The sequence below is a fragment of the Nyctereutes procyonoides genome, unplaced genomic scaffold (genome assembly GCF_905146905.1).
Source record: "Nyctereutes procyonoides isolate TBG_1078 unplaced genomic scaffold, NYPRO_anot_genome, whole genome shotgun sequence".
In the NCBI taxonomy this organism is placed as follows: domain Eukaryota; kingdom Metazoa; phylum Chordata; class Mammalia; order Carnivora; family Canidae; genus Nyctereutes; species Nyctereutes procyonoides.
Genome location: NW_026575036.1, coordinates 10,598,901 through 10,626,626, shown reverse-complemented (window position 1 = coordinate 10,626,626; position 27,726 = coordinate 10,598,901). Strand labels below are relative to the sequence as shown.

The 27,726-nt window shown below is 38.3% G+C and overlaps 1 protein-coding gene across 3 annotated transcripts in view; it reads right to left on the bottom strand.

Annotated features, from left to right (window-relative positions):
* RASSF8 (Ras association domain family member 8) overlaps window positions 1-27,726 on the bottom strand; it is a 119,895-nt gene that overhangs the window by 80,472 nt on the left and 11,697 nt on the right. Inside the window, exons 1-2 of one of the 3 annotated variants that reach the window (XM_055318641.1) lie at window positions 3,723-3,821; window positions 3,492-3,642 (exon numbers count right to left, since the gene is read on the bottom strand). The exons of the other annotated variants lie outside the window; for them this stretch is intronic. The gene's annotated coding sequence lies outside the window, so the exon portion shown is untranslated. Of the gene's footprint in view, window positions 1-3,491; window positions 3,643-3,722; window positions 3,822-27,726 lie in introns of those variants that run through there. 3 annotated transcript variants of the gene reach the window in all.

The following is a 27,726-nucleotide window of genomic DNA, read 5'->3' as shown; positions in this document are numbered from 1 at the left end:
CTTTAGCTTCAAAAGTTTTCCCAAGAAGAATTTTTCCTCCCCTCTCTGACCTTCCCCTCAGTCATCTGAACTGCCATACTTGTGGGGTGGGTTTGTTTTCTGTTTGGTTTCAATTAGCATTTTTGTGCCATTGAAAAAAGGAATCTCAGTTGTTTCTGAAAGTTTGTTTGATGGGCCCATGGTGTTCTAAGAAAGACTATGTGCCTTCTTTTTCTCCTGACCAAAGCTTCCTGCAAGACCACAGTAATTTCTTGAAAGCAGTTGAGCAGTCAGACGTTTGGAAAACTGCCTAAAGCCAGGGCCTAAAAGTGACGTTGAAGGAGAGATCTCAGGTTTTCAGTCTTCAAAAATAAAAACCAAAACATGCCACACTTTTCTTTGGTGAGTATAAATTATTACCACTAGCTAACCCAAGAAAGAGCATAACTTGGCACCAGTTCTCTTGACCATTCTATTGCCTAATGCTGTGAGAATGTGAAACTCTGCCATTAGTTATAAAGAAAGCCTAAGAAAGAAATCTTGGCCGCAAGGCGGGAATTGACGCAATTCAGATGTCTGCCCCATTCAGACTATGCCCTTAACAGATGTTTCTGCATTTATTTATAGAAAGGTTTACTTTAGTAACAAGACTATCTTCCATCATCTACTTTTTTTTTGCACACCAAGACGCTTTTATTATCAATAGAAAAATGCATCAAAAAACTTAAAATCCTTAAAATCTTAATATGAAATATCAAATTAAAGTATACAGTTCAGAAAGAACCCAAATCTGATGCAAGGTATCAGAAAACATAAATTTCAAACACAACTGAGGAAGGGGTAAGTTACCTCAAAATTTCCCCTTCCATAGCTGGGCTCCCCCTATAAGGCTACTATACCTCTGAATGGAGACAGCGTCTCTCAGTCTGGTTAACAGACTAATATTTCATATAACTTAATAGCTGTATAAAAATATCCATTTCTGGATTATTTTTTACATAGTGTTATTGCTGCAGTGCAAAGATGCATTAGTGCATGCTCCAAGTTGTAAAAGAGAGAGAGAGCAGCATTCACATTAAAATTATTTCTTATGAAGGGGATCCCTGGGTGGCTCAGCGGTTTAGCGCCTGCCTTCAGCCCAGGGCGTGGTCCTGGAGTCCCAGGATGGAGTCCCACATCAGGCTCCCAGCATGGAGCCTGCTTCTCCCTCTGCCTATGTCTCTGCCTCTCTCTCTCTCTGTGTGTGTGTGTCTCCCATGAAAAAATAAATAGAATCTTAAAAAATATATATTTCTCATGAAAATAAGCTTTAAGCGAACTAGTATCACAGAATTCCCGTTTCATCATTTTATGTCAGATGGGTTAGAGTTCAACTAGACCTATCTACCTCCTAAAGAAGTTAAAAGAAAGACACACATTTAAGGCTCATGTGTCTTGGTAAAATAAAAGAGCCTGTCCATGGAGCATATCATCCAAAAAGCAAGAAGAGGCAGCCCTGTTGGGAGAGAGCACTGGAAGATGAATTAAAAACCATGTGAGAATGGCTAAATAGACTAAGCAACCTAATTCTCACCCATGGGCCTAGAAGCTATCTGGAATCTAGCCTGTTTGGCAAAGGGATTCTTATTTATTTAAATAAAAAAATTCGCTTCTTACCCATCTTTTCTTCTTTAAAGCCTCATCTTTCTTTTCAGTTTTGTTTTGAAAAAATCTTTTGAAAGTGGGAAGTGGGCACTTGAGAAGGAGTTTCTAAAACTGATATAATCATTATCTTCGTTTATCCATAAAATAAGGTTATCAATACTAGAGCCAAACATTTAAAGGCTAAGAAGATTATTGCGCCTATTCCCTCATGTGTAATTAAAAAATGATACTTGGGCAGCCTGGGTGGCTCAGTGCTTTAGCACCTTTAGCACAGGGCATGATCCTGAAGACCCGGGATCAAGTCCCCCATCAGACTCCCTGCATGGAGCCTGCTTCTGCCTCTCTTTCTCTGTGTCTCTCATGAATAAATAAATAAAATCTTAAAAAAATAAAATAAGAAATGATACATATATGCTAACATTAAAAACTCTTTTTAGATTTTTATAATTGCAAAGTTCTGGATGAGTCAAGGTTCTTTGGAATGGGATGGAAGTGTCCTGGGAATGTGCTTGGGATGCCTGTGATAAATGCCAAAACTGACAAGAAGCAAGGGTCTCAGACCCTTGTATACTTGTACTCACCTCTCTAAGTCTCCTGTGAGGAGACTCTCTCTACTGATTACTATAACCATCCTAACTATTCAACCCATTACCCAAACCACTTAAACAGAAACACACACATAAAGACCAAATCCTATCATTCTACTGTTTTTAAAAGCTTCCGCAAAAAAAGTTCAAATTTCTTTTGTTTTGCCTGTAACTGTGGTGACAGTATTTTCCTAACCACAAATATGGACATAAGATCCAGCAACTGTGAGTGGTCATGAAGGCAGTAAGAGATTTGTGATTTAAACTGAGATAATCTCAGAAAATTTACAATGTACCTGAGACTCTTCACATCCTTACAGGTTACTGTCTAAACTCATTTCTAGTCATTCCCTTGAAGCTACCACATGACATGCTCCAGCCCCAACCCCACTGCTCTAGCTCTAGTTTATGCTGGCATATCATGCCTGGGTTCCACCAACTTTCTGTGCTGATCAAACTCCAATTTACCTTCCAAGAGACAACCAAATGTCTTCCAACCCCAGGAAACCTTTCCTTATCCAAACTGATCCCAAGAATTCTCAAGTGGTGGGCTAACAGGACTCTCTGGTACTGTTTTCAAAATCCCCACAATGCTATAAGGAAGGTAAGCTATAAAATGGGAATAATCAGAAATGAAAACTAAAGAATAGAAAGGTTAAATAAGTGGTCCAAGATCATATAGCTAATAAATAAGGGAGACAGAATTGAACTCAGGCAAAATGACCTCAGAGCCCATGTTCTTGAATACTGACCTCATCATCTCCAGATGTACCTCTGCTATAATACTTGGCATAATTATAATGAAATATTTGCCTTTCCTTGAGGGTAGAGAAATTTTGTGTTACTGTCTATATTCACGTTGCCTAGCACATAAAAGGTGCTCAGTAAATGTCTGTTGAGGGCTTGATGAATTCAGAGTTTTATGGAATGGCAACAGGTTATTCAGTGATGCTAAGCTTATCATCAGTGAAAGTCCTACCAAGTTAAATGATTTCTTTTACCCAGAATTCTCCTATGACCATATGTCTGAAAAACAGATCTCTATTATGGAAGCAACTGAAATGTACCAATAATCAACGTATACCAACATGTGTCATTTGGTGTAAAAGATGTAAAAATTGAAAACCTCTATACTCCAATAATTATATTATTTTTGATAAAATTAAAATTTAGGTTATTTGAACATTCACTGGGCCCTTGCACGTATTAGATTAGACATTCTAGTTTGGTAGCCAGCCTCCAAGATAGTTCCCAAAGATCCTTGCTTCCTGGTCTTCACACCTTTGTGTATTCTCTTCCCACTATGAGCAGAGTTAACTTGTACAGCCAGAAGGATTATCATGGAAATGATGTATGACTTCCAGGCTAGGTCATAAGACAATGCAGCTTCCATCCTGCTCTCTGTTCGTGTTACACAGATGGTCAAATAGCCCTAAGGAGAGATCCACATGGTAAGAAACAGGCATCCTGCCAACAACCAGTTCAAATTTGCCAGGCATGTGAGCAAATCACCTTGGAGGTAGATCTTCCAGCCCCAGTCAAGCTTTCATATAGACTACTTGTAACATGGGATGACATCTGGACTTCAATCTTACGTAAGATTCTGAGCCAGAGCCACCCTTCTATGACATTCCTGGATTCCTGATCCAAAGAAACTAGGTGAGATAAAACAAAACATTTATTGTTTTACATCCTTAGGTTAAATATATTCTAGGCCTAGGCTCAGGGCAATTTATAATGCAGCAAGAGATAACTAATATATATATCTATTGTTACTTACACGCCTTTATTTAACTTAATTTATAAGGATACAAAATAGAAGTTACTGATGGAAATTCCTATACATTGGACAAAACCAAAATAGAATAAGAACTTCAGAGTAAAATAAATTCCAGTTTTCAAGAGATGTTGCCTCTTTCTCTTTTTTCTTCTTTCCTTCTTTTCTTTTTTCTTTTTTTCTTTCTAAAGTGAAATAAGGCATCTAAGCCCTTCATTTGCTTGTAGGTATCTCTTAGTGACTGCTGATTAATTGTTGGGTATATTCCCTTCCTCTAAACTAGGCCCACCAGATGGATAATCAATGGACAAGTGGCATTTTTATAACGGCAGGAATCAGAAAAGATCTTAATGCTCTAGTTCAAGTCTTATAGGTCATATGAGAAAAAGCCTAAATGTTTTGGAGGAAGCTACTCTTTACTCTGTGACTTCAAGATGCCTGAAAAGTTTTTTAAAAAGCATGTTTCTTTTTATCAAAAAAAGAGAAAATCCCCCTCAATATTAAAATATATTCAACTATAAATATTCAATTATAAATAGAATGCTATAGCACATTTTCCTAAGTGATACCTCTTTGTATACACAAAACAAGTTAAAACCATAAATATTATACAAATTTGAAATTCTCCTGAATTTTTAGTTTTTCTAATAAAAGAAAGGGTAGGAACATTCAAAGTTTTTTTTCTTCTTTGACACCAAAACTCACAGCTATCCTACATTTGTGAATATGATTCAGTTGTACTAAAAAAAATATGCAATGTTAGTAAGAAATGTACCTTAAGTTTTTGTATTAACACAATCTGACAGCCGCATTTTGCAGATGAAGACACGAAGATCTCAGAAAGATTTGATACCTTTCCAGGATCATGTGGCTAGTAAATAGTAGAGTCCTGATTCAAACTCAGGAGTTCTTGATTTGAAAGATCCTGCTTTTCTCTACAATACTTCCAACCCAGATTAGTTCACATAACCCATGCTGCTCCTGGTAAGTGTTCACATTCTCTACTGTACCTTCCCCTTCTGGCCTAATAAACTGATCCATAAACTGTAGGAACTGAAATGCATCCTTGTTTATCTTATAATTTGTTATTAAATGTCACATAGGAAATCAGAAGAGTGACAAGGGTGGAGGACAAAATCAATTATTTTTTAAATAACCGAGCAATTATTTTTGCTTAGAGAAGTTTGAAAAATGTGTATCATAAACTTTTAGACAAGCTATCCAAGGGTTGCTTGGATAGGGTCTTCTACCCCTAGCTAACACCAGAGTTGTTTCCAGATCAACTGCAGAGTTTGGTAAGCATTGATCAAATTATCTAGGTGTTTTTACTGAAGATCTATTACTCCAATTTGAATTGGCCAAAAAAACCACTGTTAAATGCATATAGGTTAAAGAACAAACATAACCGTGTTAATAGAAGCTATTATTTCCCTGTAAAACATGCAACACACAAATGTGACACTGGGACATTTTAAACAGTTACATTGAGTAATAAGCCCTTAGAAACAACAGCATTATCTTGGTGTGGTCCAGTGATCAGGACTGCATACGTGACCCAGTGTTTAAAGAGAAAACATCAAACTGATGGAAATGTTAGGAGGGAAAAAGACCTGAAGAACAGAAAAGTAAGTGTGCCCCTTCTGCAAAGCTGTCTTTATTACTGCTTAGAAAGTACAAGGCTCTTTTAGAGGCACAGTGACTTTTCACAAGAATTTTGTAGGCATTGGTATACCCGTGAAAGAGCTGCTTTTTAAGACCAGGAAAAATTTCAAATAATTTAACTGGTCTTTGATATAAAGGAACTACAAAGGTAATGACACTGGTGAACCTGTGACCATCCTTCAGCAGATAGTTTCTTGAAACATACTAAAAGGACCTGAGATTTCCAGAATGTTTTGTGTTGTTAGACTCACTCCCCTACTGTACCATGAATCCTGTCTCATTTCTTCTTTATAATCCCAGCACCTAGCATAGAGTCTGGCACACTAACTTAATGAGAATGGGAGGAAGGCCAGTAGGAGGGTCTTGATAAAGCAGGAATTTGACATGCTATTTCCTGAGGTGGCATGCAGGCAGCTAGCGGATACAAATTTCTCTTTTCCTCCTCTTCCTACAAGGACTGGTTGTTGGGAGGTAGGTAGACTACTTTTTAAATGGAAGAAAAAGAATTTAATTAAAAAGCAAACTTGTGGCTTTGTTTTTTGTATTAACACAAATGAAATCCCAAATATTGATTTCAGCCACCACTCCCCAATCACCCTGGAAATTTTTAAAAATACCACAGATTTCTCTACTTAACCTCTTCTTGGCCTATCAGATTTGATTATCCAGTTTTATTTCTGTCAATTTACCAACTGTTCAATACTGCTATCAGACAACAAGAAAAAACCCAAGATTGCTTTTAAAGATCTCATAATTCTGATCAGGTTGTCCATGGGGATGTTTTAAACTTCCTCCCATTTTCCTTCTATTGGTCTCAGAATTAATTTTTTAAAATCCTAGATAAAGAAGGGTATGTTCAAATGTGATGGATTCATTTTTAAAATAACACTAAAAAATTTCAAGTGACAATGATTTTTATTTTTATTTTTTTAAGATTCTATTTATTTATTCATGCGAGAGAAAGAGGTAGAGACACAGGCAGAGGAGAAGCAGGCTCCATGTAGGAGCCCAACGTAGGACCCGATCCCGGGACTCCAGAATCACGCCCTGGGCCAAAGGCAGGCGCTAAACCGTTGAGCCACCCAGGGTTCCCCTCATTCTTTTAAAATGGGAATTGATAGAAAACTTTTAGCACATATTTTTTTAAAAAAAAGAGCAAAAAACATAGAAAGCAAAGAATATCCTGCTATTGAAATTGATAGTTACTATAACATTTCAGCATCCTCAAGTATGTTTTAATTTTCTAATTTCCTAAATTGAGCCGTTTCATAATGTATGTTAATCTTGAATAAATGTCTTCGTTTCAGTTCAAAGAAGAGCACAAGCAATAAAGCTACTTCTTAAGTTGAAGAAAAGAGTATCTTTATGTTTAAATGCTATTTAAGCCAGGCGCTCGTAATTATTATACTTTTCCTATTTCTGAGGCCTTATCATTTCCTGCCTTCGTGCCTTAAGGATGGCAAGTCCTTGGATCATTTCTGGAATTATAGCCTCCAGATTTGGTGTCTTCTTTTCTCTTGCTGAGACCTTATGATACTGACTGTAATGCTGTGCTAATAAATGCTCAATTTGGCTCCAGGTTAATCAAAAGGAAGTTAAGAGGCAAGACTGTGTAGTTCACATGATGTATCACAGATTTTGGTCAGTTCATACCATTCATGGTCTAGCAATGACTCTAAAAATCAAGAGTCCACTCTGGATCCCAAATATAGGAAAAATAGCAGAAACATATAAAAACCAGTGTGTAAGAATAAATAAGGGAGAAAACAGGATTTAAAAAAAGGGAAAATGATTAAAGCAAAGAGAAGTAGCAGAAGAGGAGAAGGGGAGAAATAAATAAACAGGAACTCGATCAAGGTTGTGAAAAGCCAATGACTGAGGGAAATGATAGATAGGTCAGATGTGAGGGAAACACATGGAGAAAGCCAATGGAAGTCTAATGCCTGCACAATTCAGAGAGAAACTGGGTTAAGAGGAGCAGTCAACAGATGTGCGGACAGAAGAGACAAGCAACATTGGCATGATATGGAAGCTGGCAACAGCCTACACATCACAGGCCCCAAAAGGCACACAGAACCACTATCTCAATGGTCTAGATGACCCAAGAAATGTGAGGTCATCCACACTATGAAATCAAGGCTCCAGAAAGAGAAAATTGGCCTTGTCCTCCACATGTTCTGCCAGTAGTGCAGCAAACACCCTAATCTGAGCTCTGCTATGACAACACATTTGGGACACTCATAACCTCCCTGAGCTTCAATTCCTCATCTGCACAGCAAAGCTCTTGGGAATAAGTACATCTGCTATGGTTTTTAATAAATGCATCATGATCAACATCTCTATATCCCTGGAACATGAAGGATCCTGGAAGAATATGAACTGATGAATGTAAATCATCAAGGCTACTCCGACCTCTGGATGGGGCAGATCCCAACTTGGGATGCTGGGAAAACCAGACTGGACATAACTATCTTACCTCTATTAAGACTGAGGGCAGGCTGTGCTACAGGGTCACAGAGACCAGGAGAATTGCTTGCTAGAACTACGGCCAGAAAAAAAAAAGTCTCTAAACACTTCATTTCTTTCCACTTTCTATGTGCCAAGCCACTGTTTTAAGTACTTTATGCATATTAATTCATTTACTTCTCATAACAATCCTAAGAAATAAATATTTTCCTCATTTCCTGATAAGGCTAATAACTTACAACCCAGCTCATCCTGCTAACAAATGGCAGATTCTGTATATGAACCTGGCCCTGTCTACTATAGTCTATGCTCCTACACACTCCACAACACTCCCTCTAGCCAGGACTTCACAGCATGCTCTGATAGGATGGACTTCTCTCCTTCACGTACTGATTTTAGACACATCTCCCTGAATTTCACATCCAAAAGACAGAGGTAAGACCACTTCCTTCCCAAAAGAATATTTTTATGTGACAAGGCCTAAGGGGAAAGAAAGATGCTCTACATCATGTATCATTATGGAAATGCAAAGTAAAACAACGAAATACTAATACACACCTATTAGAATGCCCAAAATCTGGAACACTGACAACACCAAATGGAACAGGAACTCTCCATTCACTGCAGGTAAGAATGCAAATTGACAGTCACTTTGGAAGACAGTTTGGTGTCTAGTAAACATACTCCTTCTACAGGATCCAGCGATTACACACCTTGGTATTTATCCAAACAAGAGTTAAAAACATATCCACATAGAAGCCTGCATGTAGATATTTACAGCAACTTTATTTATAGCTCACAAAACTTGGAAGCAATTAAGATGTCCTTCAACAGGTGAATAAACTTGGTACAATCGGACAATGGAATATTATTCAGAATTAAAAATGAGTTAGCAACCATGAAAAGACATGGAGGAAAGATAAATGCATATAACTGAGACAGAAGCCAATCTGAAGAGACTACATACCATATGATTTTAACACTATGATATTCATTCAAGAAAAGGCAAACTATGGCAACAGTTAAGATTAGTGGTTGCCATGGGTTGAGAGAGAAACAAAATAGAACACAGAGAATCTTTAGGGTAGTACAACTCTATATTCTAATGGTAGATACCAATCACACATTTGTCCAAACACATAGAATGTATGACATCAAAAGTAAACAACACTGTAAACTATGGACTTTGGGTGATAATGACATCTCAATGTAGATTCATTAATTTTAACAAATGTACCACTCCAGTGGGGAATGTGGATAATGAGGAAGGCTATGCATGTGTGAGATATATGGGAAATCTCAGTGACTTCCCCTTAATTTTGCTGTGAACCTAAGACTGCTCTCTAAAAAAATAAAGTCTTAAAAAAAAAGTGCCTAATAACAGCTGGTACATTCCAGATCCTCAGTAATTGCTAATTTATACCTTTACCTCAAGTGATCATTACGTAGATAAAGGTCAGTCTATATCTGCCCAGCTTTCCATGTCTATGTCCAACTAAGGCCCAAACTGGCTCCCTGCACAGCCAAAGACAGCAATGTTAGGACTAAGTCTGTTTTCCTCCAAAAGGCACCAAACAAAATTACCTGGATGTGTCTCCCTTTGATGGATACTACCGAATTTAAAGAGCTATGGAAAGTACAGGGCTGGTTTGAATCCAGCGATGAAAGATCCTGTTTCTGAGCTGTTCTTTGATATATTACAACATACCACATAAGGCCTATAGTTACAGCATTTGATGGAAAAAACAGAACCTTTGGCATAAACTACAGAATAATTGTAGAAATTTTTTAGAACTCATTTCTGCATGGTGCGACAAAAATGCAACCCCGAGACTTTGAGCAGAGCAGAGTTCACTTCCCACATCCAACAACAAGGCTGGGGAAATCAAAACTGCCCTGTGCTCATAATTCACACGTTCTACATCTGAGAAATAAAAGGCTCAAGACGAGGTTTATATGATCACCCTGGATATTTTCCTCTGGACATATTCCAATTTGTTAACATCCATAAAACTTGGCACTCAAAATAAAAATGACTTTTTTTTTAAAGATTTTTATTTATTTATTCATGAGAGACACAAGAGAGAAGCAGAGACATAGGCAGAGAGAGAGGCAGGCTCCATGCAGGGAGCCTGATGTGGGACTCGATCCCGGGACTCCAGGATCACGCCCTGGGCTGAAGGCAGGCGTTTAACCACTGAGCCACCCAGGCGCCCCAAAAATGACTTTCTAAAGATGGTCTGATCAGCATAAAAGATTTATTACCTGTGTTGGCTCTGCGTTGACTTTTTTATTATTTTTGTTAAATGCTGAATAAAGTATAAAAATTCCAAGGGAATAAACGTGTATATCGACAACTACGTTAAAAAAGAAAAGTAAATTACTAATATCTCTGAAACTCCTTTTGATTCTTTTTCTTTTTTCTCCTTTCGATTCTTAACCCACTCCTTCATGTCCCACCTCGAGGTTAAAACTCTCCTAAATTCTGTGTGTACTCTTGCCTTTAGAAAAATAATCATTCATATATAAATGATACACTATTTAGTTTGCCCAAATTTCCCAACTTCATATAAATGGATTCACATTACATACAATCTTTTGCACCTTGCTTTTTCTATTCAGTATTATGTTGGTGCTTGGATTAGTCACAAGCACAGGTATGGGCTAAGGCTGGCCGTTGCTAGGCAGCATCCACTCTAATGGGGTTGTACCCATGCTGTATTTACCAGTGTTCATCATGTTCAGTTATTACCTTAGTCCTATAATAACCCACTATATATATAAACCACATCATAGTTATATTTTCTGCAACCGATGTTTTGTTTTCTTCCAGGTTTTCTGGGGTGGGCCACATAAAGTACTCTAACACTGATGGATACATCCTGGGTTGTAGGGTACGTGTATTTTCACCTTCATTAAAATCAATTCTCTTAGAAACTGTGGTCATGACCCATTGCAGTTTATGAAATTGCCTGGGTTGCTTCAACTTTTGTTTTTAAATGAAAAGGAGCAAATTAGAAAGGAAAAATAATAGAGAACATTACCCTTAAGAGGTTACAATCAATTTCTTGAAACTCTGGCTTAAATTATACACATGTATCACATGTATCCACATGTCAATAAAGGAATTTCTTACTGTGGGTCACAGTCAGAAAGCTCAGAACAGTCCTCCAATTCAATAATTCTTTCTTTGGCTGTGTCTGATTTACCAGTAAGTCTGTGTGCTGACTTTTAAGTTCTAATTATATATTTAATTTCTCAAAGCTCGACTTAGTTCTTTCAGACCTCCTTTGTCATTTTTCTTTTCGTTTGCTATTCACTCACGTTTTTAACATTCTCATTTCTTTAAAACAAGGTTACTTTATATCCTCTGATAAGGATATCTACAATCACTACATGTCTAGTTCTATCATCTACTACTCTGACTGGTTTGATTCACTGATGCCTTGTTTAATTGTTTTATAATTTTGATTGTAAGTTAAAATTTCTTTGGGTTGTATTTTTCGAACTCTTTGAGGCCTAGGTTAAAGAAAGATTCCCCCAGGAGGAATCTGTACTTGCTTCTGCCCTGAGCTAATATGCTAAAACCACTTTACAACTATATATTTGTCTTTTTTGAACCACTCAGGTAGGTCTAAATTAGGACTGCAAACCTGCACGAATGCTAGTTATTGGTTATGAAATATTAGGCAGTTTTCCTTACAGTTGTTGGGGACTGGGAGATCATCAGGGGAAAAGTTAGTTCTAGTTCAATACTACATTATGAAAGCAGCCTTTAGGGGGTCCAGACTGATGCGGACACATCTTCTATTAAACTTCTTTTTTATCTTAACATAGGCTGTGGGCTTTGTCTCCTGTCTTCAGAGCAACAGGAGACCAAGTAAATCAAAGCTCACATTTTCTGGATTCGACAAGTGATCTCATATTGGCTGTTTCACTTACCTCACTGAGTTCTTGCTTTCATTTTCCTTTTTTTTTTTTAATTTTTAAAAAAATTTTATGTATTTACTCATGAGAGACAGAGAGAGAGAGAGAGAGAGAGAGAGAGAGAGAGAGAGAGAGAGAGAGAGAGAGGCAGAAACACAGGCAGCGGGATCCCTGGGTGGCGCAGCGGTTTGGCGCCTGCCTTTGGCCCAGGGCGCGATCCTGGAGACCCGGGATCGAATCCCACATCGGGCTTCCGGTGCATGGAGCCTGCTTCTCCCTCTGCCTGTGTCTCTGCCTCTCTCTCTCTGTGACTATCATAAATAAATAAAAATTAAAAAAAAAAAACATTGTTTAAAAAAAAAAAAAGAAACACAGGCAGAGGGAGAAGTAGGCTCCCTGCATGGAGCCTGATGTGGGACTAGATCCAGGGTCTCCAGGATCACATCCTGGGCTGAAGGCAGGCACCAAACTGCTGAGCCACCAGGACTGCCCTCGCTTTCATTTACCAGCCCATGTTTTCCCCTCATCATTTTTAAAGGCACATTTATGTCACTTATCTAGCATTTTATTTTAGTTTGTGGTAGAAAAGTAGTTTAGCGTATCTAGTCTCACACACCACCAGAAATGAAAGGTTGCATTAACCTTTTAAACAGCCATTACTTCCTGTTCTTTTTCATATGAGCTATGTTAAGTTTCCTCATTCTTGCACTTACGTAACTACTATTCTTTTAACCTAAATGTAGAAATTCATATTCTGACCCATTCAATTTAGTTTTTTAGGGTTCAGCCATTGTTTGAAGCCATTAAAATCATTCTGAATTCTCAATCTGTCATTTTTACATTTTATCTACATCTTCAAACTTTTTCATTTGCAAACTCGATTAACATGCCTTCGATTTTTTATTCCAAGTTGAAAAAGATGTGAGCATGATATCACTCATGTATAATTAATTATACTGAAATCCATTTCTGAAAAAAATGGATACATCAGGATAGTAATACCCAGTATGTTCAATTTCATGCAATAAAAGATGTTTGCCCAGAAATGTGCTTTTATAAAATCAGTGTTTTATTACCTTTACCTAAGTGTTATTTAAGGATGATTATGGATAATTTTTAGTATAGATCCTTCAAATGGGGATTGCTATGCCTCCCTTAGACATACCACAAATTAAATTTGATACAGATATAAGAGTAGGTTAAAGTTAACAGGAAGGATGGCTTTAAAATGATGTTACAGAAATAATCAATCATGGCTTAAATGTTGCTGACGGGTAAAACCATGATAGCAATAGCAAAGATCCTGCAGGGAGGGCTGAGAGAGTCACACTGAGGTGAAGACTGGTTTAGCCTTTGCTTCAGTGATTAATTTTAAGAGAAGCAACAAGGTCATTTAGCATACCTGGTTCATTCCACCTCTGTGAGAAAGGGACCAGCAACTAAAAACATATTAACATTATATAAGGTAACAATATAATTTATCATCCTGGACAAAAGGTCCTTTTGTTATACCAGAACAACAGAGGTGAACCAGGACTGATCTAGTAAGTCAGGACATGTGTCACCCTAGCAATGTAACTCTTTCCTCATAAAGCAAATGCTTTACTAGCTCCTTAAACTGCTCATAAAAAGTATATATCCATTGCCAATTTTCTGCAAAATCTAAATTTATGGGATAGTATGCTAATAATGTCCTTCAATGCTTCCCTCCCAAATGTTATGTTTAATAGAGTTTGTTAAAATAAGCAGTTTGATATCCTTAATTCTTAAAATGGAAGTTTTAAAGGAATTTAAGTTATCTAAAAAAATTCACTGAATTGGAATATCTTGTCCCACGAATTTTTTAAAAATTAGCTTAAATTTAAATTATTCTTAAAATGAGACTATCTCAAAAATCTGACATCTACATCTCTTGTGATGAAAAAATTAAAATTAGAGCATTTATAACTACTGCTCTTGCCTCGGCTAGGTCTGCTCAGGAGCTGGCTGAGGTTACTTAGATAACCAAGAAATCCTTTCTCACAAACCTAAGAACTCAGTACTACCCCTACCCTACTACTCTCACCAGCTAACAAGAAAACAATTTAAAGCACAAATCCACCTTCCACTAAGTGTTCTATTTGGCCAACACGGTGTTTTGATGCTTTTAAAAGGTCGGAAATCACCCAAAATACCCAGATACATGGCTTCTCTGAAAAAAGAAAAAAAAAAAAAGAAGATAATGCCAAACACTGGTCCATCCACATTTCCTAAAGGCAGTAATCAGCTAGAGCTGAGTGGGGACCACTTCCTTTAAGTAGGGCATATATATATATATCCTAACTTGCCAGTTTTAACCACTTATCCTTTATACCAACCCCACTTCACCTCTTAATGCCATTTGCCTGACTGTGGTAATGAGTTTGCAAACCCTGCCATAAAGCATTTGAAAAAAGAGACACTTCATATACACAGAAGGGCACTGTATACCCACAGCCTCAGGGGTTCTAGAACAAGAGCCTCCACTACCACACCAGGTCAGTCTGCTGACGGATTCATCTGTCTGATCTCTCATTCTTTTTTTTGCTCACTTCCATGCCTTCCCTCATCTCTGCTTTTTCTCCTTCCGTTGGCCTCATTTTTCTCAGATCAGTTCTTCCTACTGGATGCTTAGTTAACTTTCTGTAGTTTAAAAAAATCTCTCCAAACCTATTTTCTCATTTGTAAAATGAGCAAATATACCTTGCAAAGTTGTAAGATTAAACAAAAATGTGGGTAAAGGACTGAGCATAGCCCTGAACCTATATTCACTCAGTTCATGATTCTTACTATTACTTGGGCAACAAACTCCAAAACAAAATCAATAATGAACTGATGCAATAAAACAACTTTGTTTTATGGAATTTATTGAGTTTAAAGAAGTTATAATTAGCTTGCTTTTAAAAATAGGTAAAACAACAGAAACACTATACATCAGTAAGAAATAATAAACTCAGCTACATCATGTAATCAGTTAATGGAAAGAGGGCACCTATGGCATAGAAGGAAAGTTATTCAGATCCTGCAAATTTCCAGAAATCCTTCTTTGCTGATTTCCTTGTTCTCCTCATTTAGGCAACAACTTCATTTCTTCTAAGGTGCTTTTAATGAAGGCACAGAAATGATATCTTTCTTACATAAAGATCTTTACCACCCCATACAGAAAGCATGGTAGTTACTACATTTTTTTAAATTAAATACTCTCTTAAAAAAAGATTTTATTTATTTATTAATGAGAGACAGAGAGAGAGAGAGAGGCAGAGATAGGTAGAGGGAGAAACAGGCTCCCTGTGGGGAGCCTGATGCAAGACTTTATACCAGGACCCTGGGAGATACTCAACCACTGAGCCACAGAGGCATCCCAAATACTCTCTTTAAACCAAAGACCAATAGGAGAAGGACAAACATTATATGGTCTCATTGATTTGGGGAATATAAATAACAGTGAAAGGGAATAAAGGGAAAAGGAGAAAAAATAAGTGGGAAATATCAGAAAGGGAGACAGAACATGGAAGACTCCTAACTCTGGGAAACGAACTAGGGGTGGTGGAAGGGGAGGAGGGCGGGGGGGGGGTACTGGGTGGCGGGCACTGAGGTGGGCACTTAACAGGATGAGCACTGGGTGTTATTCTGTATGTTGGCAAATTGAACACCAACAAAAAATAAATTTATTATTTAAATAAATAAACAAACCAAAGATGCTATGTATCTTTTTGTCATGTATATTGTGTGTCCTTTTTAAAATTCTTAAAACAGCATATGTGAGGGAAGTCTTTTCTTTCTCTAAAGAGAATGCTTCATATAATTGTATTATGAGTATTACAGAAGAATGACCCACCCAGCCAAAATAAGTAACAACAAAACATTCACATTTGTGGGCTAAATACCTTGTTAGGACAAACACGCTGCAGACTTTTCAAGACATGGCATATTTATTTAAATCACTTTTTAACCATGGGGGAAGAATACTTAGAAAATTTGATGAAAATGAAGAAGTAGACCTAATGATGAAATTCAGCTTCTTGTACTTAAATTTTTTAAACCACCACACTAAATTTTGTCACTGTGAACCTCAGTTTAAGAGTCTCCTTCTTCAAGAGACCTTTCCTGATTCCTCCCTCCTTCCTCCAACAAGCAAAAACTGGCCAGTCTTCTTGTGTCCTGACTCTACCTGCTACACACTTCTACTACAGAAATGAAACCATTGCATGTGTTGTTGATCCATCTTCCTTACCTCTCTTGTAAAAATTCAAGGGTAGAAAATGTCTCTGTGTCCCCTTCACCTAACACAGTACAAAGAATACAAAAGCTCCTAAACTCTCCTCTATGGCAAAGCTTCAGCATGCAATGGCAGTTAAAATAAATAATGGTGGGGCCAACTTTGTGTTAGAATCCTATCTCAGGGATCCCTGGGTGGCGCAGCGGTTTGGCGCCTGCCTTTGGCCCAGGGCGCGATTCTGGAGACCCGGGATTGAATCCCACATCGGGCTCCTGGTGCATGGAGCCTGCTTCTCCCTCTGCCTATGTCTCTGCCTCTCTCTCTCTCTCTCTCTCTCTGTGTGACTATCATAAATAAATAAAAATTAAAAAAAAAAAGAATCCTATCTCAGTCCCACTTTCATATCCATTTAAGTCTGGGTAAATAATTCTGTGCCTCAGTTTTAGCACAGGTAAAATGGGGGATAAAAAGTACAGACTCCATGAGGTGGTTGTGAAATTTAAATGAGTTAATATGAGTAAAGTGCTCAGGACCTGGCACATTATGAGCATTCAGATATTATAAATAAAATTATTATGATTATTTAAAAATCAGCCTACATTTCCTCACACTCTTCAACTCAATGCTTACTTTACTTTTCTTGAGATCATCCATGACCTCCTCATTGCCAAAAGTCAAGTCCTTATTCTACTTGACTTCCATCTTCAGCTTCAATACTGCTGGATATCTCTTTGCTTTTAAGGCTTTGCACCTTTGCTTTCAGGGAGGGCAATGCTCTCACTTTTTCTGTCTGGCTTCTCTTCCTGCCTAGTCCAGCTTTTGTAGCTGCTCACTATTTGATTCTTACTCTACACTTTTACTCTTCTAGGACACGCTTGTCTATTAATTGGTCTTCACATATTACCACATGTGGGAAAGCAGAATGTAAAATTCAATATGCTTTTATCTTTGGAGGATAGTTTTAAACCATAGATAGGTTAAATTTAAATTAAAATTAGAAAAAAATATGCATACCACTTCCTCACATTTATTCCATAGGTAATATATTCCAACCTATCCAAAAAACCATCTAAATGAAGTTTAACTACCAAAATGCATCTACCACATGCTTCAGTGTGTAAATATTTGCACACAGCATTCACCAGGCTATAGCTTGTTTTTGTATGTATGGGTGGGTGTCAAAACCCTAGCCTACCTCAGTAGTAGAAATCTTTAAAATTTTAGCCCTCATTTCTTCTAAGAATACTATGCTTGAGGGACACCTGGGGGACTCAGTCAGCTGAGTATTTGACTCTTCATCTCAGCTCAGGTCATGATCTCGGGGTTGTGAAACCAAGACCAGATTGGAGCTCCACACTCAGTGTACAGTCTGCTTGAGAGTCTCTCTGTTCCTCTCCTCTGTCCCTCCCCCCTGCTCATGTGCTCACTCATACTCGCTCTCTAAAATAAATAAATAAACCTTAAAAAAACAAAACCAAAAACTACACCTGAGATTCACTAAGTCTTTGAGCTATATAAAGTTGATATATACACACACAAACACACAGTCACTAATCAGATACAATGCACACATGCCCTATTCATGCTCCATTAATATTTAGGGCAAAAATAACATCACCACAAACTTATTTTCCACATTTTGTTGACTTTTTAAAAAGATTTTATTCATTCATGAGAGACACAGAAAGAAGCAGATGGAGAAGCAGGCTCCCGGTGAGGAGGCTGATGTGGGACTCGATCCCAGGATCTGGGGATCATGCCCTGAGCCAAAGGTAGATGCTCAACCACTAAGCCACCCAGGTGCCCCTTTGTTAAGACTTCTATAATCAAATTAATGTGCCTGATAACAGGCACACTTCTTTATTTTATTAAACAGAATATACAAATAATAGTGTAACCTGCCTAGATATCTCAACAGCCTACATGTATTTCGATATCTGCAACTTACTTTTTGAACCATTTCAGCATAAAGCCTGTAACCTGTAACACTGTTTAGGTTAGGCAATAACTTTGACAGTAGTAGGAATCCACTGTCCAGGGTGGACCTGGTGGGCTCCAATCAGGAAGCCCATACTTCAGAGGTGGTTACAAGAGACAAATGCTTTGGGGACAATGCTCATTACCTACCGGATGGGTTTTCTTCAGTATAATCAGCAGCTTGCTAATTATAATTAGCTTGATGAATGTTAGAGATAGAATCACATTGGTGAAATTAAAGGATTCAAGTATGTGTGGCTTGTTAGAAGTTTTAGAGCTACTTCCACCCTTAAGTAAACTATAAGAATTTGTTGAAGCCTAGAACCCCTCATGACAAGTAAAAGACCAAGAATCTCTCCTCTGCCATGCTATTGTCGGCTTCAAGTATATATTCCTTAAAAGGTGTATCAGAACACCTAAAAACATAAAGATCAGAACCTTCATCAAGCATACAAACCAGGCTGTATCAACAATTTAATGCAACTGAATGTTTATTTAAAAATTATCTGTATGTGTAGTTTAATCAAAATGTACTTTCATTACAACCCAGTACCGAGGCCAGGTAATCCTCACCTGCTTCAAGCTCTTTGGTAGATACCATTATAAACCTAATCTCCCAATAAGATAGCCAGAAGGTTGGGCAGGACCAAACTGACTGTGGAAGGTGTAAATATCTGTTACATTAGACAGTGTAGTCTAGGACTTTACTTTGCATGGACAATGTGAATGTTTAGTGTACCATTCTTACAGATTTGCCATAACCATCAAATGATTTAAAAGAGATAAAAATGATCTGAAAACTATAAGGTACCAAATCATGTACAATATTATTACAATATTTTGACTATACTTTGAAGTTAAAAAAATGTTGGTCTTGCCTCTTTCCTGAATGTTAGTTTTATCTATGTGCCTGCCTCATTCTGCTGCTCCGGAACCCCTCCCCACCAAAGAGACACACACACACATACAGGTGTCTGTCTAAAGTCTAAAACATTTTGGGGGATCCCTGGGTGGCGCAGCGGTTTGGCGCCTGCCTTTGGCTCAGGGCGCGATCCTGGAGACCCGGGATCGAATCCCATATCGGGCTCCCGGTGCATGGAGCCTGCTTCTCCCTCTGCCTGTGTCTCTGCCTCTCTCCCTCTCTCTGTGTGACTATCATAAATAAATAAATTAAAAAAAAATAAAATAAAACATTTTGGATTGGAAAAAAGATAAGCAATATTTGTTATTTATTAACAATATCATTATTAATATGATTATATGTAGTACATAATAAATATAGCATTAAATAAGAAATAATAAAGATAGAAATGAGGGAACAGAGGTTTTGTGACTGCCACTGTACATGCTCTTATTAGATAGGTGAGGTTGACCAATTTGACTTCCAGGTCCATAAGGGTATTATATTTAGGCCAGTGCCAATCATTTAGGAGCTTAAAAATAACTTGATTTGACCTTAGAATTGAACAAAGTGTTCCAGATCAGCTCTCTCAATCAGAAGCTCAGAAGCCTCTGCATATTCAACCAGACTCTACTGTATCGTTTTTTGTTTTTTTTTTTTTAACAGAATGTTAGAAGTTCCATCTTCATTTCTGATATAGATCTGAAACTTACTGTCATTACTATAATGCCATCAAATTACATTCACTCAGTGCTGATAAGTCCTTGCTGATAAGTCCTTACTTTTGTCTGTGTTCTGTGCCTTTGTTATCAGACTTGGGAAAAGTCTTGATCTCCCATACTCCTCAAAGACCAAAGGCCTAGGTTGAGGAGTTTAAGCTAGATCCTACTGACAAGGAGCCGAGGAGGAGTGTCTCAAGACCGAGTCCCACATCCTACTACTATGTGACCTTCCACTGTTGTTCCTCCATGACTGCTTTTCTGAATATGGTATGACTTCCCAAGTCTTTCCCAGTGCCAACACCACCATCTCTCTATAGGAATTCTGTAAGTTTAGTATTTGATGTCAGTGGTCCTAAACTACAAAAACTAGTATCTTTGCCAATACTATGGCTGCCTTACAACCTAGATAGCCTCAATTATAACTTTTAAAAGGCCAACTTTGTTGCTCTTGGCAAAATCAAATCAGAATTGTAAAGCAAAATCCTCATTTTTTTATTTTACAAATATTTTAAGTTGTAAAGTGCTTACAAATATTTTAAGCACTTAACTTTGTAAGTCATATGGCTTAAAAATGATTCATAAAATTAGTATATACTTAACTTTGTCATCTTGCTGAATATTTGAAAAATGGAAAACAATTTCCTGCTAAATATGTGAGATTAAGAATAAAAACCCCAATGACTTAGTGGATTATTTCCAGAAATCAAAATGATTAGTTGAATGAAAGACACCTTGGTGGCTCAGTCAGTTAAGTGCCTGCCTTTAGCTCAGGTCATGATCTCATGAGTCCTGGGATAGAGCCTAGCCAGTCATGGGGCTGCTTCTCATACTCCCGTTCCCCCCCCCACCCAAACCCCACTGTTTGGGCTCTCTCCTGTGCAGTCTCTCTCTCTCTTTCTCTCTCTCTCTCAGAACGAAGGAAAGAAGGAAAAAAAAGAAAGAAAATTCTTTAAAATTGATTATTTTAATGAGAAAGGCTTATTACTAAGAGGTTAGGCTGTTCCTTTAAGAGGAAAAAAAAAAAAAAAAAACAAGATGATTATAGGCAAACTCCCAAATAAGACAGTTTCTTTTCGTGTAATGATTTCAGATGTAACCCATAATCTTAGCCATTTCAAAATATCATACCCAACACGGATGAAACCATGCAAGCATCTCATGGATGTCATAACAACATGGCTGGCATACCTTCACTGGTAGTCAGAATCACTCAAGTGGAAGCCCATGGCATAATGACTTCATGGAACGAATCCTGGACCAAACACGGTCAGAAAGTCACTGTTTCTAATTTCATCTTGAACTCTCACAAGAGTACTGAATGATCCTGGGCTATTCATTTAGGCTTTTTGAGCTGATTTCTCAAACTATAAGCTGTCTGAGCTGATTATTTCCAAAAACTGTTAAGAATCAAATTATACAATAGACACAAAAATAGTTGAAAAACTGAATAGTGAGCCACAAAAACCTAAGGTAAGAAGAACCAACACCAAGAGATTACGCTGCTGACTGTGAAAACATCCTAAGATTTTAGACCAAAATCACAATTTCCTTGGTAATCAGTACAAAACCAGGAAAGTTCCTGTCACATGGTATTAATACTAGGCTTGTATTATACTGGGCTTGTTCTGAACATAGCAAATGGGAAGGAACTAAAGGCAGAGGCAGGGCAGCCTGGGTGGCTCAGCGGTTTAGCCCCGCCTTCAGCCCAGGGCGTGATCCTGGATACCCAGGATCGAGTCCCGCGTCAAGCTCCCTGCATGGAGCCTGCTTCTCCCTCTGCCTGTCTCTGCATCTGTGTCTCTCATGAAAAAAAAAAAAAAAAAAAGACAGAGGCAGCCTGAGTTGGAGAGGAAGATCAGTAGACTTGTTCTTAAAAGCTTATTGCCTTGAATAAAGCTCAAATTCCTTAGTGCAGCATATAAGACCCTAACACCTGGCCCCAGCCACATATTCAGTCCCATTTCTTTCTAGTCCCAGTAATATACTCCAGATTGAGTGACTCTAGACACTGTGCTAACTCCCAAACATAGTGTGCACATCAGTGCCTCTGGGCTAGCCCCCCACCACCGTCCTTTGGCTGAGATGGCCTTTTTCCAGTTCTCTAATCACCTTGCCTCACCTTTACACCATTGTCTACCAGTCCTATTTCTTTTGGTCTTTTAGTCCTTGATTGAAGTACAGTCTTAAAAATAAATTAATTAAATAAATAGGGATCCCTGGGTGGCGCAGCGGTTTGGCACCTGCCTTTGGCCCAGGGTGCGATCCTGGAGTCCCAGGATCGTGTCCCACATCGGGCTCCCTGCATGGAGCCTGCTTCTCCCTCTGCCTGTGTCTCTGCCTCTCTCTCGCTCTATCATGAATAAATAAATAAAATCTTAAAAAAAATAAAAATGAATAACACAGTCTTACTAAATTGATTTCTCTGCCTCCTATAGTTTTAAGTAGCATGTCTATCCTCTTTCCTTTTGCTATTATCTTTATTTACATAATAGGGTTTTTGAAAGTTCAAGTTTTGCTAACTAGACTGTAAGCTTCTTGAAAGAGAGGAGCCATTTCCAATCCTCAGAATACCATCTGCAAAAAGTATAATTCCTTCCATATAACATGTGCTTCATAAATGTTTGTTGATATAAACAAAGTGATCTGAATACACTATACTAGAAGACAGTTAGCAGTACTCTAAAACCCCAGTTAATTCTAAAGCAATCTCAAAATTTCCTCCTAATGTAAAATCTAAACAAATAGAAATCTTAATTCAGGACAGGAACAGAAAAACTGTGTTTCTCATAACCAATCATGCTATCAACAGAGACCAAAACAACATTTAGGACAATGTGATATCCTTCCCCAAACCCTGGGGCGAGATGGGTGGTGGTGGTGGTGGTGGTGATTTCCTAACCTCAGCTCCTGCCATTTCCCAACTCCATTGTACACACCTAACTTTAGAAATATCAAAACTATTTGTAGTTCTCCAACAGACCATGTTCTCCCTTAGGTATTGTTCCTAAGGGGTGTCTATCATTCTATATGTATGGAGTATCCTCCCAGAAAATGCCTTTCAATCTCACATTTTAGCTGAAGAATGAATTTCCTTAAATCTTCCCTGATTTCTTCAAAGACTTAGGAACATCTTTACAGAAACACTTCCAATCTCACCCCAAAAACCTACATCTCCATTTTATCCATGATCACATTCCAAAAATTATTTCTTTAAATGCCTAGCCCAGATACAAATTATCTGGAAGATAAGACTGGTTCTCTTTGTTTTTGCATATCCAGCCTACAGACAACTCAATAGATACTATGTGAATGGATCAAAGATGTGTTAAGGCACCGCCCATTATACAGACATCATTTATCTACAAATAGCTAACCTCCCAGTAATGGGTTCAGAACCTCGTGCTCACCTATTCCTATATTAGGAGGAGGAAGACAAACTCAGAATGCATTCCCAGGTTTCACTGCATGGTATTACTCTCACAGAAAAATTACCATCCATGAATACAGTTCCAAGCTGACAACCTCAAGCCCTATTCTATTTGAATGCTCTAAGATAGTTAAAACTTCTAGTGATTTTAGGATTTTCAGTGCTAGAAAACATAATATTAATATAAGTTCCCTGCCTGTTTTGTAGACCTTTGTGGGCTAGACTAAAATCTTAGATCTTCGTTTTAGTGTAAATACCCTTTGAAAAAGATATTCTAAGTTCCAAATCACTGTGGACTTCTAGAACACATTTTAAATCAGAGGCTTCCTTTAAACAATGTTCTCTTTGTAGATGAGACATTTCTCACGTGTCAGTGGGCTTTCCTCCTCCTTCCTTTTTGTTTTTACTTCCTTCATCCTCTGCTGAAAAATCACCTCAATAAAGCCCAAATAAAACAATCTTCTGGAGGGAAAACTCACACATGCTGTATTCACATATATGTTCTAACGTCAGCTGGGCCCTCAACACTGCTGCGCTCTTCCTGCATTCCCCCTGGACCCCCCAGTTCCTTAAGCGCATTGGGGTTGCCTGCCCCAAAGCTTCTTTGCTTTTGCACACACCACCACCTCAAACCTGTGTGCTTTCACTTACAGATAACCCTCGGCCCTCACTTCATAGAGAAAAGTAATGGCAACTGGACATGAGTTCCCTCCCTGCACAAATATCTTCTCTAATTGTAATTTTCCAATGAAGGACCTCACCATCTAGCAGACTCACAGACTCATTATCTCAAGAGCATCCTTATGCCTAGTTTCTAAGGAAGATATCATCACACCTAATTGACCAAAGGATGAGCAAATTGAGGATCAAAGAATTCAAGGAGGTGTTCACAGCCTGAGGGCTACTAAATGACAAAACAGAATCTGGTTCTCTTGCAATGCCTGGGTGGCTCAGTGGTTGAGCGTCTGCCTTCGGTTCAGGGCGTGATCCCGGGGTCCTGGGATCAAGTCCCACATTGGCCTCCCTGTGGGGAGCCTGCTGCTCCCTCTGCCTATGTCTCTGCCTCTCTCTGTGTGTCTCTCATGAATAAATAAAATGTAAAAAAAAAAAAGTGCTTCTCTTGATGCTGAGTTCACACTGCACTGCACCACATCTGTTTCTGAAGTCACAACTTGTTTTCTCAATTCTCCTCCACATGTCCTATGGTCTAGTTGAACTAGGTAACTAAATCTACCTAAGCACAAACAAACTTGACTTTGCATCTTTAAAAAAACAAACACAATCTTTTTCTGATTATTAAATATATACTCATTACAAAAAATCCTGGAAAACAGAAAAGAACAAGATGAAAAGTTATCCATAATAAATAGTAATGAACAGTTTACAGAACTATATACTATATGGGTGAATCATACATGTTGAGTGTGAAAAATTAAGACACAAAAGAGTACATGTTGTAGGATTCCATTTATATAAGGAACAAAACCGGTTAAAACTATGTAATGCCACTGAAAATTAAGAGCACAAGGGGGCCTGTGGGAATGATGATAATGTTCTACTTTTCTTTTTTTTTAAGATTTTATTTATTTATTCATGAGAGACACAGAGAGGCAGAGACACAGGCAGAGGGAGAAGCAGGCTCCATGCAGGGAGCCTGACATGGGACTCAATACCGGGTCTCCAGGATCATACCCTGGACTGAAGGCGGTGCTAAACCGCTGAGCCACCCGGGCTGCCCTATTCTACTTTTCAATCTGGGCACTTGTTACATGGGTAAGTTCAGTGTGTGAAAATTCAATGAAGTATGTAGTTCGGATATGTATGTGTATACATAAAATACTCTGCCATATGCAATTATGTATTTAATACAGCCTCAATTCTCAATAATAGGCTTCCACAGATTATATCACTTCTCCTTGTATCTTCTACAAAACCTCACTCTTGAGTACAGTAAGTACTATTTGTTGAAGTGTTTTCAAAAGTCAAATAAAATATCCATTCCTACCAACTCAAATATCAGTATCACCTTAATCATCCATGTAACATGAATGTTTTAGTCTTCTGCATTTAAAATTTTTTGTTTAGTCTACACAACTAAATGTTTATAGGCAGTTTACCATGGTTCCCTTTGAGAGTGTAAATACTAGCTAGCATAGTGAGCTCATTCAACAACTAACAGTGTCATGATCCAAGAATGTAGGGAGAATCAGACAAGTTCCTGCCATCAAAGAGCTTATAGTTACTTGGCAGATAATTAAATATGGATCTTATTTACTTTCAAGGAGACCCACAATCAGCAGGAAATGTGGCATGAAACACATCCTGACCTCCCTACTCCTGAGCTTTCAAATCACAACTCCCACGATGTTAGCCCCAGAGCCAAACTCTGAAAACTCTGCCTTGGGTGGGTGCCTTCATATTCATTAGTCTGCAGATGAATGTGTTTGCTATATTTAAAATATGTTTTGAAGTATTTTACAAACATTATTAACCCTATCATTATCTGATTATGGAAAAGCACAGTACATGTCTAATGACACAAAATCATGATAGAAACAAAAGGAAAACAATAAAAATAGTTGAGAGTGGTGAAAAATATTTTTCTTTTTTTTTCCCTTTTACATATGGAATGAGGACTGGGAAGAATGATGAAGGGCAAAGGATCAATGGCGCTGAGGGTGAAAAAGGCTAACCTATGCTTATTATAACCTAACAGTAATAATCAGTCAGAATAGAGAAGACAGATTTCCAGAAGTTTTTCCATTTTGAATGTACAAGATGATCACTGCTAAAGGTGGAAACTTGGCCCAATGTTAGTTCAGGAGGCCAGGAAATTGTTCTAGAACAGAAAGGGTGAACACAGCCAAGACTAAGCCCACTGAGGCTCCTGTAATTCAAGAGGTAAGGAGTGAAGTTGGATTCCAAGGGCTACTAAGGGGCTCCCCAGGGCTCCAAAGAGACCATGAAGGAGCCATCTGCCTCAAGAGATTTTTAATGTAGACAAAGCTGCTCCACTTTAAAAAAAAAAAGATGCCCCACTGAACATCCAACAGCAAGGGCATAACTGGTTATAAAGCTTCAAAGAACCAACTTACACTCCTTGAACTGCACCGGGGGACTGCAGGCTTAAAGTCTTCTTAGTCACTTTGAACCTGTGAACAAATGAGCCTCTCAGAAGCTCATCTGTTTGAAATAGAGAATTTCTGAAATTACAACGCAAAGAAAGAAGAGAAATATGCATACATATGGTACAGAAAGAAAGCAAGATGGACTTCTAAGGGAGTGAGCACTTCCTTCAGGAAGAGAGGACAGCCAGGCTGGGTTTTAAACCTACAGAGTATGGGAAAGAGAGAGATTGAACCATTTTTTTCATGTGATCAAACAGCATATTTAGATGTTTCAGCATTAATGCATCAAACAGTTTATAATGTAATCCTGTTACAGTCCAGCACAAAGGACAGGTGAGGGAGAAGAGCTGGAGGGAAGCCAAGCAGGGAGGCAGGGTAGCCACCTGGCCAGTCCAGGACAGGGGACTAATGCCAGATTTCAGAAGTCCTGTATGCTATAACAAGAGTCTGAACTCAACCCTGCAGGCATTGACAGAGCTGAGTTTTTAGCAAATCAGTGACACAGTAAGATTTCTGTATCAGTGCTCATCTGCTGATATGTGGAAGATGGGTCTCAGGTGGAAAGACCAGTGATGTGGCAACAATCTAAATGAGAGATGCTAAATTATAGTAGTGAATGAAGGTGAATTGAGAAAAATTTCCTCCGCTGTCCAGGAGGTAAAATCAGAAGAACAGAAGAATTAGTCAATGTGAAGTGGTGACACAGGAAAGGCAAGATTAAGAATAAGGTGGATGGTGGTACCCAGGTGAGAAATATAGAAAGAAGTTAGGAGACCTGTTGATCCTGAGGAACTGCTATGTTGATCTTGAGAAACTGCTATGTGGTTCAGTAGAGAAGGGTGTAGCAGTCGGAGAATAAAATGCTACAGAAACAGATTTGAAAGTCCATCACCAAAACAGCCAGAATAAAAACAATGAGACCACTCAGAACAAGAATTCTTACATTCTTAGGATATGGACCCTTTTGAGAACCTGATGAAAATTGTCATCACTTCCCCACCCCACAACAAAATGTATAAAAATGAACATTTTGGAAAAAATACCAGGCAGCTTATAGGCTCCCCGCTACCCACAGAGGATCACAGGTTAAGAAATCTTAGGCCTAGGGACAGGAAGGCAGGTGGGAAAAAGTTCTAAAGCAGCACTTCTCAACAAGGATGCTACATGGCAAATTGCACAGGACATGTCTTTATCATGCTGAATGCTGAGTACTCCAGCCCAGCCTCTGCCCACTGAACACAAGAAATACCCATAGCCTAGTCTCTGTGACAACCAAGAAAGGTCCCCACATA